General features: G+C 43.3%; 1 pseudogene; it reads left to right on the plus strand.

Moving 5' to 3' along the window:
* Positions 1-593: 593 nt before the first annotated feature.
* LOC112426381 (large ribosomal subunit protein eL8 pseudogene) lies at positions 594-1,386 on the plus strand (annotated as a pseudogene).
* The last annotated feature ends 10,739 nt before the right edge of the window (positions 1,387-12,125 follow it).

Genomic DNA, 12,125 nt, shown 5'->3' on the forward strand with positions numbered 1-12,125 from the left:
GTCCTAGATCCTAGAACTCCACTCAAGTCCTCAGATTGCAATTACAAGGTAAGAAACACCACTTAGACCCCGTTGTAGAGTACTATCTTCATAACTAAGATGCACATACTTGTCTACTGATGTCTTTTATTTAAACACGGATTATCTACTTCCTCAGATTCTTTTAATGACAAACCATCACTGATCCCCCCGTCTGGGCAGCAGCGTTTCTTATCCAGCATCAGTGGGCAGGCTCTCAGATGTGCAGGCTCAGGCTCAGCATGTAGCAGCTGCTCTAACAGGTACAGGCTGAAGGGGATGGGAGTTCAGACATGCCTCAGGATGGAAAGATGAGAAGTTCCAGGTGGAGTTTTATCTGTTCTGGCAATTATCCAGTGACCGTGGAAGAGTCAGCGACCCTTTCTGGGCCTCAGTTTCCAAATCTGTAGACTAAGGGAGCTGCCAGGTAATTGTTGTTACCAGAAAGGTGTCCTGATCCAGTCCCCAAGAGAAGGTTCTTGGATCTTGCACAAGAAATAATCTGGGGCGAGTCCATAAAGTGAAATTTTATTAAGAAAGTAAATGGATAGCTCTCTCTCCCCCTGTTGCCCAAGATGCCGAAAGGAAAGAAGGCTCAGGGGAAGAAGGTGGCTCCGGCCCCTGCTGGCGTGAAGAAACAGGAGGCCAAGAAAGTGGTGAATCCCCTGTTTGAGGAAAGGCCTAAGAATTTTGCCATTGGACAGGACATCCAGCCCAAAAGAGACCTCACTCACTTTGTGAAATGGCCCCGCTATATCAGGTTGCAGTGGCAGAAAGCCACCCTCTATAAACGGCTGTCCTGCAATTAATCAGCTCCCCCAGGCCCCAGACCACCAAACAGCTACTCAGCTGCTTAAGCTGGCCCACAAGTACAGACCAGAGACAAAGCAAGAGAAGAAGCAGAGGCCATTGGCCCGGGCCGAGAAGAAAGCTGCTGGCAAAGGGGACGTCCCCACTAAGAGGCCACCTGTCCTTCGAGCAGGAGTTAACACTGTCACCACCTTGGTGGAGAACAAGAAAGCTCAGCTAGTGGTAATAGTACACGACGTGGATCCCATTGGGCTGGCTGTCTCCTTGCCTGCCATGTGTCATAAAATGGGGGTCCCTTACTGCATTATCAAGCGGAAGGCAAGACTGGGCCGTCTAGTCCACAGGAAGACCTGCTCCACTGTCGCCTTCACACAGGTGAACTCGGAAGACAAAGGTGCTTTAGCTAAGCTGGTGGAAGCTATCAGGACCAATTACAGTGACAGATACAATGAGATCTGCCGTCACTGGGGCGGCAATGTCCTGGGTCCCAAGTCTGTGGCTCGCATTGTGAAGCTCGAAAAGGCAAAAGCTAAAGAACTTGCCACTAAACTGGGTTAAATGTACACTGTTGAGTTTTCTGTACATAAAAATAATTAAAATAATACAAATTTATAAAAGAAAAAAGAAAGTAAAAGGATAAAGAATAGTTACTCCATTGGGCAGAGCAGTGGTGTGGGCCACTCAGCTGCTTGTGCTTATAGTTACTTCTTGATCGTATGCTAAACAAGAGGTGGATTATTCATGAGTTTTGTGGGAAAGAGGTGGGCAATTCCTGGAACTGAGGGCTCCTCTCCCATTTAGATCATATAAGGTAACTTCCCGATGTTGCCATGGCATCTGTAAACTGCCATGGTGCTGGTGGGAGTGTCTCTTAGCATGCTAATGCATTATAATTAGCATATAACATGCAGTGAAGACGACCAGAGGTCATTCTCATTGCCATCTTGGTTTTGGTGGGTTCTGGCCGCTTCTTTACCACAACCTATTTTATCAGCAAGGTCTTTATAACCCGTATCTCGTGTTGACCTCCTACCTCATCCTGTGACTTAGAATGCCTTAACCTCCTAGGAATGCAGCCCAGTAGGTCTCAGCCTTATTTCAACCAGCCCCTATTCATGATGGAGTCGCTCTGGTTTGAATGCCTCTGACATGGTGACTCAAGCCTATACTCCCAGCTACTTGGGAGGCTCAGGTAGGAGAATCACCTGAGCTCAGGGGTGTGAGGCTGCAATGAGCCATGATACACCACTGCACTTCAGCCTGGGTGACAGAACGAGGCTTCCACTAAAAAGAAAAGAAGAAGAAAGGAAAAAGAAGGAAGAATTTTTTAAAAAGGAAGAGGAGGAAGGAAGAAGAGAGCTGGTAGTGAAATGACTTGCAGGTCCTCCCTGATGTGGCAGTCTCTGATTTTGTGACTCCACCTCCCTTCGTGATACCATCCACTTCCTCTAGTGTCACGTAGAACTTCAGTGATGCCCACCAGCATCTGCCAGGCATGGAAGCAACGGAGCATGCAAAAATCCAAGAGAGGGAATAATAGAGCCTGCTTCCTCCACATTTCCCTTGACCAGATCAAACTGATTGACAGCAACTTGGGTAGCAAACCCCCTAGCCAGTTGCCCACCTATTTGTACCATGACTTAAAGGAAGCCAAACAATTTCACCCTAAAATATATTTCCTTGACATATTTCAAGATGGCTATTCAGAAGGGCTGGAAATAGAAGAGTAGCTAAGAAGCTGTCTTTTGCAGAGAAATTTGCATCTGTAGAGAAAGCCTGTGTCCCTGCAGCCAGGCTTTCCGAGGTCCTCCCTGGTCCAGATCTAGGAAAGATGAACTGAGAGTCTGACATCCCTCAAGATCTGAAAGGAACATTTCCCACCTTTTCTCTCCAAGGGCTGCTACCCGTGAGGTTTCACCTGCACAACAAGACCACCTTTGCTAGCCAGGCATCCTCTTCTCTCCTTTCCATAACCTGTTTTGCCCATTGTCACCTGATTTACCACCATAACCTGTTTTGGGCTGGGTTCTGGGCCCCCATTCTTTGTGCCATCTCAAGATGGTATAAAAGCATCAACCATCTGGCCATTTCTTTGAGATCTTATATTATGTCAGACTCCTGTGCATATCAATAAATTTATATACTTTTTCTCCTATTAATTTGCCTTTTGTCAGTTCATTTCTCAGAGAACTTTCAGAGGGTGGAAGGGAAGTATTCCTACAACCTCTGTCCATTTGAAGAAAATTGTTCTGAACAATTCTGGGAAAAAAGCTGAGGAAGAGATTGTTTTTGACCACAGACCAACTCAAATATCTTTCTTCTTAATCCTTTGAATAAATGATTCATGGAATGCATGCATTTTAAGGAACTGAATGCTTTTCAGTTGTTTTCCTGGAACTTTCCATTTCTGAAAAGTAATAAATATACCCAACCATACAGCTGAGTGACTATCAGAATGTCCCATGTGTTTGTTACATTTGCTCCAGAAAAATTCATTAATAAATAAACATATTCCATAAATATGTCAGATAAAACAAAGGTAATGAGATTCACTTCTAACAAGTCAATATTGAGAATAACAAATGATGACATTTTAGGGGATTTTCTTGTAAGTTTCCTGAAAGCCCCATAAATCTTTTCCTTCACCTGCTTCTATCCATGACTATTTTCTCCTGATTAAAAATTTACCATGCCGCAATTAAAAATCCGGTCAATTACAAGAAAATGATGAGAATGTGGAAAACAGCAAAGAAACATGGGAGTGAGTCTTCTGATTGCTCAAAATCTCTTAATGCCCCAAATGACCCGAGGCTGCTACCCAATGTATTTTCTCAGGGTGATTGGAATGTAGGTGGGATTGGCAGCCACGGGTCAAGTGTGATTCGAGTATTATTATTATTATTATTATTACTGAGACAGAGTCTCACTCTGTCACCCAGGCTGGAATGCAGTGACATATCATAGCTCACTGTAGCCTTGAACTTTTGGGCTCAAGGGATGCTCCTGTCTCAGGCACCCCAGTAACTAGGACTACAGGCACATACCACAATGCCCAGCTAGTTTTTTTATTTTTAATTTTTGTAGAGACAGTGTCTCACTATGTTGCCCAGGCTGATCTCAAACTCCTGACCTCAAGCAATCCTCCCACCTCAACCTCCCAAAGCACTAAGATTATAGATGTGAGCCCCTGCACATGGCCCAATTTGAAGAGTATTAAAAGTGTGCTGTGCTGAAATGGCTTTCCCCACTGGCACTGGGTTCTATGACTTCCATTCCAATGGTGTCTTGCACATAGTAAGGACTCAAATGAATGAATTAGTTAAGACTTGATTGGCCAAGGTACAGAGTCACATTTATTTTGTACGATAATACTTGCAAAAGGCCAAGGTGGAGAAGAGTATCCTACTAGGCGTTCACAGCTTAATGAAAATACTCCCTAAGCTTAAAATGGTATTATGGAAAGAAGAGGAGATTTGGAATCTTATAGACCTGGTTGAAGCCAAGCCCCACACTTGCAAACCAGTTTCATGGTCTTGAACAAGATATTTAATATCCCTGAGTCTCAGTTTTACATTCATCTTCAAGTAGCTGTAATAAGGGCTAATTCACAGGGTGGTTGAGGGGTAGAATAAAATATCCTATCTAAATTATTTAGAGCAGCAATGAAGATAGCAGATGATCAATAAATATTTAGACTTTTCTCCCAACCCGTCCCTACCCACCAATCCCTTGGCTTTAATTACTTTTATTTTAATTCAGCTTTTACAAGTAACCAAAGTAGGAAAAAATGTCAAAATATTTTTTCTCATTATTAAGTACATTGCATACTGATTTATCAATCAAAGTTGTATTATTATTTGTTTTTGGAACTTAATGATTAGAATCTGAAAAAAATAAGAGCCATTCTTTTTTTTTTTTTTTTTTTTTTTTGAGACGGAGTCTTGCTCTGTTGCCCCAGCTGGAATGCAGTGGTGCGATCTCGGCCCACTGCAAGCTCCACCTCCCGGGTTCAAGCCGTTCTCCTGCCTCAGCCTCCCAAGCAGCTGGGACTACAGGCACCTGCCACTACACCAGGCCGATTTTTTGTGTTTTTAGTAGAGACGCGGTTTCACTGTGTTAGTCAGGATGGTCCGGATCTCCTGACCTTGTGATCCGTCCACCTCGACCTCCCAAAGTGCTGGGATTACTGGCATGAGCCACCACGCCTGGCCAAAAAGAAGAACCATTCTAAGCCACAAAGAGTTTTGCTCTATAAAGAGTTTGAAAGTCTGCATTCACCATTTTTGCAGACTAAACTCTGTTTTAAGAAAATCCTTTGATTGTATGGATTGGAAAGAAAACACTGCGAGATGGACCCTGTTGCTTTGGTCCCTGCTGCTTTGGGGTGACCATTGACCTGAATGCAATATTTTACATTGAGGAGAAATTTAGTTGAAGAATAAGAGCATTTCTAGACTTAACTGAGCTAAAGCCATTTAAGAATGTCTTGCCTTTTGATGGTGGTGGGGGTGATAGTCTCCAGGGAGCATACTGGAATGTTTCTTAGCTCTGTGTGACTCTAGAGGGCCTTCTGCACACTGGTGATTCTGCTCTGGAAATTGTTGGTGGAAAATCTGGATTGGAGAGATGGCAGGAGATAGAAAGGACCTGCATTTCTTTCCAGAAGATTCTTCACATCAGAGCAGAGATGGTGGAAAATACTGGCTTGAGCTTGGCATGAACCAACATAGACTAGCGTATCAATTCTCCTAAGTGATGTTATCAATGAATAAATGACTCAGAAAACACGGATATCAAACCATTATGTTCCAAAGACATTATCCTGCTGGAGACATAGAGCAAGGTCATTACTCTGTGTGTAGGAGAGGGCTCCTCTGGAGGGAAGTAGATAATTCCATTGTTAATTCTTGAAGGAAACGGTAGATTATGGAACAGGGACCAAGGACAGTTGGGTGTGGTGAGCTTCAGGCAAAACGTTTCTTCTCTTTCTCTGGTTCATGACATCCTGGCATCAACTGTCCCGTGATCCATCCATGGAAGAAGGGCTCTTCTGAAGCCACAGTGCAGGTAGCATAGGTGAATGCGGTGAAGAATCACTGTGCCCGGGGCAGCTGTCAGTAGTAACAGAGCAGACAGGACAATGGCTCAGAGAGGAGGCAGTGCCTACAAACACGAGGACCTAGTGGAGAGCACACCACAGACATGTCGCACAAGGGGGCTGCTTTGGGAGGGGCAAATATTCTTCCTTGTTAAGGGGAGGTTCAAGCCAAGGTCAGATAATAAGGGAAATCTAACCACGTCGTGTATTCAAAGCCTTCTTAGGTTTTAATATTTTGTTTACAGATGAATCATTTCCCTAACCCTGCTTGTCTCAATTGACCTGGTTAAAATGGTTTCCAAATCCAGCAATTCAAAAGAGCAGAACCTGATCAGAACGGAAACTTTCCGGACTTGCTCACTAAACCTGAGACCCTCATCTCAGCCCAACCACTGAGCATACCTGCAGTTTTTGTTACGTCTTTCAAAAGACTCCCCCCCGCCCCATTCTGCCTTTTAACACAAAGAAAGGAAAAAAATGTGTGTTGGATTCAGCCCTGCCATACTGGTATTTATGCACCAGAGACAAATTATGTCTTCATTATAAATTCAGTTCTGAATTATGCTTAACTAGCAAAACGCTCTGTGTTATAGTCATAGAAGAAGCCTGTGTGATCTCCCCACCTCAGCTCAGATGGAAAGAAGAACACTTCCGTGTGGCTGCTCACCCTAGCCTGATGACATTTCCAGACACCACCCCAGCAAATTAAGCGGATGCTAAAATCACTTAGAAGCGTGTCTAATGCACAGGATAAACATGAGCTACTGGAAAGAGGTATAGGATCAGTAATACGGAAGAAAAAGGGGAAGAAAGCATAGCCCATTTGGAACAGAAGGAAGAAATCACACACCACTCGACAGGGGAAATTACTGCATTTCACCAAGGCAGGTGCACCGGGCATGTTTGTATATTAAATCATTACCAGGAATTAAAGAGCCCATGTAAGAAGGCAATGTTACAAATTGATTCATACGCTATTTATAATTCTTTAACAATGTTTGATGTTCTGCAGTCAGAAAAATAGATTATGGGAACGGTTTGCTGAAAAAAAAATTAAACACACGGTATTTATTTCTCTCTACTGAATGAAGTGCTGTAACCACCATTTATATTTTTTCCAATGCTATAAAAATGTCTTTGTTGTTATGCATAACACTATATAAAGCATGGTGCAAAGAGGATTCTTGCTTACTCAGGGATGAGAGTAGAGGAAACAGCCAAAGGAATGGAAATCAGGGCTCCTAGAAACCACATTTTCAGGCCCCATCTAAGAGGCTGAAAGGGAGGACCAAGGTAGTAAGCCTAACGACCTTCGACCTCACCCTGAAACTGGGAGCAGTTTCCCTTGAAACTGGGAAAGAAAGGAATGTTCCGGTTGTCCTTAGACTTCATTTCCAGACAGCCAGGCCTGAGTCTTGCAAATGGAAGCGAGAAGGAAAGTGAAAGAAATCAAAATATGTCACCACAAAATACGGTTCCCTGGCATTATGAGTATTTTACACTACAAATCCATAAAGACAATCAAGTGCTGGAAGAGACTTTTTCTTATCTACATAAAGATAGGACTGGCAGGTGGGGTGGCTCATGCCTGTAATTACACACTTTGGGAGGACAAGGCAAAAGAATCACTTGAGCCCAGGAGTTCAAGACCAGCCTGGGCAACATGACAAGGAATAAAAAGAGAAAGATAGCATGTCCTGAATTGGTTCCTTCCAGTGAGTTGTTGGTCTCCCTGACTTCAAGAATGAAGCTGTGGAGCCTCAGCGTGAGTGTTACAGTTCTTAAAGATGGAGTGCCCCGAGTTTGCTCCTTCAGTTGTTCAGATGTGTCTAGAGTTTCTTCCTTCTGGTGGGTTCGTGGTCTTGCTGACTTCAGGAGTGAAGCCGCAGACCTTCATGATGAGTGTCACAGCTCATAAAGGTAATGTGGACCCAAAGAGTAAGCAGCAGCAAGATTTATTGCAGCCAAAGAGCAAAGCTTCAACAGCATGGAGGGGTGACCCCAGCTGTTTGCTGCTGCTGGTTGGGGGGGTGGCCACCTTTTATTCCCTTATTTGGCCCTGCCTACATCCTGCTGATTGGTCCATTTTACAGAGTGCTGATTGGTCCGTTTTTATAGAGTGCTGATTGGTGCATTTACAAACCTTTAGCTAGACACGGAGCACTGATTGGTGCGTTTTTACAGAGTACTGATTGGTGTGTTTACAAACCTTTACCTAGACACAGAGTGCTGATTGGTGTGTTTTTCAGAGTGCTGATTGGTGCGTTTACAAACCTTTAGCTAGACATTGAGCACTGATTGGTGCATTTACAATCTTTTAGCTAGACAGAAAAGTTCTCCAAGTCCCACCCCCCACCCAGAAGCCCAGCCAGCTTCACCTCTCAATAGGACTGAACCACCAACAAGAACAATTGTTCTTGTTCTGCTCCTTGTTAATGCATTATCCATTACAGGAAAGAAGACCATTTTTCAAGACAATGACTGTCTCAAATGATCATTTAAATTCCAAAAAGAACATTTGCAAGTTAATATCTGTTTCTCCGCACTTCCAATAGCCAAAGCAATCTTAAGCAAAAAGAACAAAGCCAGAGGCATAAGGCTATAGTAACGAAAACAGCATGGTACTGATATAAAAGTAGACACCCAGAACAATGAAACACAATAAAGAACCCAGAATTAGAGCCAAATACCTGGAAGCCACCGATCTTCAACAAAGCAGATGAAAACATACACTGGGGAAAGGACACACTATTCAATAAATGGTGCTGGGAAAATTGGATAACCACAGGTAGAACAATGAAACTGGATCCCTCTCCCTTACCATATATAAAAATTAACTTGAGATGAATTAAAGACTTAAATCTAAGACCTGAAACCACAAAAATCCTAGAAGACAAAATAGGGAAAACTCTTCTGGACATTGTCCTAGGCTAAAAATGTATGACTAAGACCCTGAAAGCAAATGCAACAAAAATAAAAGTAAATTAGTGGGACCTAATTAAATTAAGCTTCTGCGCAGTGAAAGAAACAATGGGCAGAGTAAATAGACAATCTACAGAATGGGAGAAAATATTTACAAACTATACATGCAACAAAGCACTAATACTCAGAATCTACAAGGAACTCAAATAAATCAGCAAGAAAAATACAAATAATCCCATTAAAAATGGCCAAATGACATGAACAGACATTTCTCAAAAGAAGACACACAAATGGCAAAAAAAATATGAAAAGATGTTCAACATCACTAATCATCAGGGAAATGCAAATTAAAACCACAGTGAAATACCACCTTAATCCAGCCAGAATGGCCATTACTAAAAAGTCAAAAAACATTAGATGTTGGTGCAGATGCAGGGGAAAGGGAACACTTAGACACCGTTGGGGTTACTACAACCTTTATGGAAAACAGTTTGGAGATTTCTCAAAGAACTCAAAATAGATCTACCATTCGATCCAGCAATCCACTACTGGGTATCTACCCAAAAGAAAATAAGTCATAATACAAAAAAGACACCTGAATGCATGTTTATCACAGCACAATTCACAATTGCAAAGATATGGAGTCAACCTAAGTGCCCATCAACAGAGGAGTGGATAAAGAGTATGTGAGAGAGATATTTATATATATATACACACACACACACATATATATCACATATATATATACGCACACACATACATACACGCACACACACACCATGGAATACTACTCAGCCATTAAAAAAAAAAATGAAATAATGCTTTTTGCAGCAACTTAAATGGAACCAGAGGCCACTATCCTAAGTAAAGTAACTCAGGAATGGAAAACCAAATACTGCATGTTCTCACTTGTAAGTGGAAGCTAAACTACGGGTACACAAATGATACAGGAGGTGGGGCAGAGGAGTGTTGGGAGAAGAAGGGTGGGGTCCCTGATGAGGGCTCCACCCCCAGGCCTGTGCGCACAGACCTAGGTGAGGATAGGCATTTCTGTTTTCATGTCAAAATGTTGCATTTCCCAAGACCACCCTGGCCCGCCACACCTCCATCCTGTGCCTATAAAAACCCCGAGTCCCTGTTGGGAAGAATACACAAGCAGCTGGACATCGAGAGGAACACAGCAGCAGAACAGCACACCGACAGGCACCAGCAGACTCCCACAGAACAATATGGAGTTTGGCCTGTGGTCAGAGAAGAGACTGGCTGCTGAGCCGCCTACTCCAGGGGAAAACCAGCTTCCCACTCCATCCCCGTTCTGACTCCATGATCTGCTGAGAGCTACTTCCACTCAATAAAACTTTGCACTCCTTCTCCAAGCCCACGTGTGATCATATTCTTCCGGTACACCAAGGCAAGAAACCCCGGGGTACAGAAAGCCCTCTGTCCTTGAGATAAGGTAAGGGGTCTAATTGAGCTGACTAACACAAGCTGCCTACAGATGGCTAAACTAAAAGATCACCCTGCAACCCCCATCCACTGGGGCTTCAGCTGTAAACATTCACCCCAAGATACTGCCATGGAGTCAGAGCCCCACAACCTGCCCATCTGTTTGCTCCCCTAGAGGTTTGAGCAGCAGGGCACTGAAGAAGCAAGCTACTCCCCCACCGCATCCCCTGCAAGAAGGAGAAGGGGATACGTTTCACAAAGCTATACAGAGCAGTATAATGGGCATTGGCAACACAGGGAGGGGGAGAGATGAAAAATTACCTGTTGGGTAAAATGTACTCTATTCAGGAGACAGGTATGCTGAAAGCCTAGACTTCATCACTACACAATGAATCCATGTAACCAAAAACCACTTGTACCTCTAAAGCTATTGAAATAAATTTTTTAAGATTAATTTCTGTTCCCCCATCCAATCATTCTCTCTAGTAATCACGTATGGTCCCTCAATAGAATCCCTCTTCTCTCTCCCGCCTCTCATAACCTGTTTTACCAGGATCCAAGCCTGCATTCTTTCTGTAACCTCAAGGTGGAATATCTTGAAGCTTCTGTACCTCATTGAAAATTTGGTTCTTTATTCTGTACCCATGTATACATGTTAAATTAATTTGTCTGTCTTTTCTTCTATTAATCCATCTGCCTCATGTCAGTGATTTTCAGTGAATTTCCAAGGGGCCAAGGCTCACAAAAGGATGGACGTGCCATTCCTGTGTGTCTGCAAACCCCTCCCCACCACTCAGGAAACTGGAAGCTGAACCACTGGCTCTGGCTCTCATCTCCTTTGGACGACCCCGCAGAAATTCCCGTCCTTTAGCCAGGGTTCACCTGAGATAGATGTCTCTATAATGTCACAGACAAAACATCTTCATTTTCTTCCCACAGCTTTGGAGGGCCTGTTGGAGCTCTACACCATGAAGCAACAGCTAAGTTTTCTTACCACTTAAGGAGAGAGTGAAAGAATCGGTAAATCATCCCCAGCTTGAGGAAAGGTACAGATACTGAAGGAAACTGAAATATTTCACTCCAAAACCTACTTCTTTGACATATTTCAAGATGGCAATTCAGAAGGGCTGGAAATAGAAGAGTAGCTAAGAAGCTGTCTTTTGCGGGGAGCTTTGCCTCTATAGAGAAAATCTGATTCATGCAGCCATGCATTCTCTGAAGCCCTCCCTTGTCCAGATCTAGGAAAGATGAAGTGAGAGTCTGACATCTCTAAAGGTCTAAAAGAAACATATACCATCTTGTCTCTGAGGGCTGCTATCCCATGAGGTTTCATCTACATAACAATGTCACCTTTGCTAGCCAGCCACCCTCTTCTCTCTCTTCCATAACTTGTCTTGCCACTGTCATGTGATTTACGACAATAACTTATTTGCGCCGCTCTGAGCCCCCATTCTTTGCGTAACCTCATAGCTAATGGATGCGGGGCTTAGTATCCAGACGATGGGTTGATAGGTGCAGCAAACCACCATGGCACACGTTTACGTATGTAACAAAACTGCATTCCTGCACATGTATCCCAGAACTTAAAATTAAATTTAATTAAAAAAAAGAGAGAAGCTTCTTAGCCTCACTGAGGGGGTGGGGTCATCTGTGTTGTCCCCCATGCATATTATTAATAATACATTTGCATGCCTTCTCTCTTATTAACCTGCCTTTTTTCCGTTGGTTTTTCAGTAAAACTTCCAGAGGGCAAAGAGAAAATTTTCCCTTGGCCTCTATAACACCAGCTAACCAGAAGTAGGCTGTGGGGAAGGCGTGTGCTCTGAGTCAC

Source organism: Macaca nemestrina, chromosome 9, assembly GCF_043159975.1.
Source record: "Macaca nemestrina isolate mMacNem1 chromosome 9, mMacNem.hap1, whole genome shotgun sequence".
Lineage (NCBI taxonomy): Eukaryota > Metazoa > Chordata > Mammalia > Primates > Cercopithecidae > Macaca > Macaca nemestrina.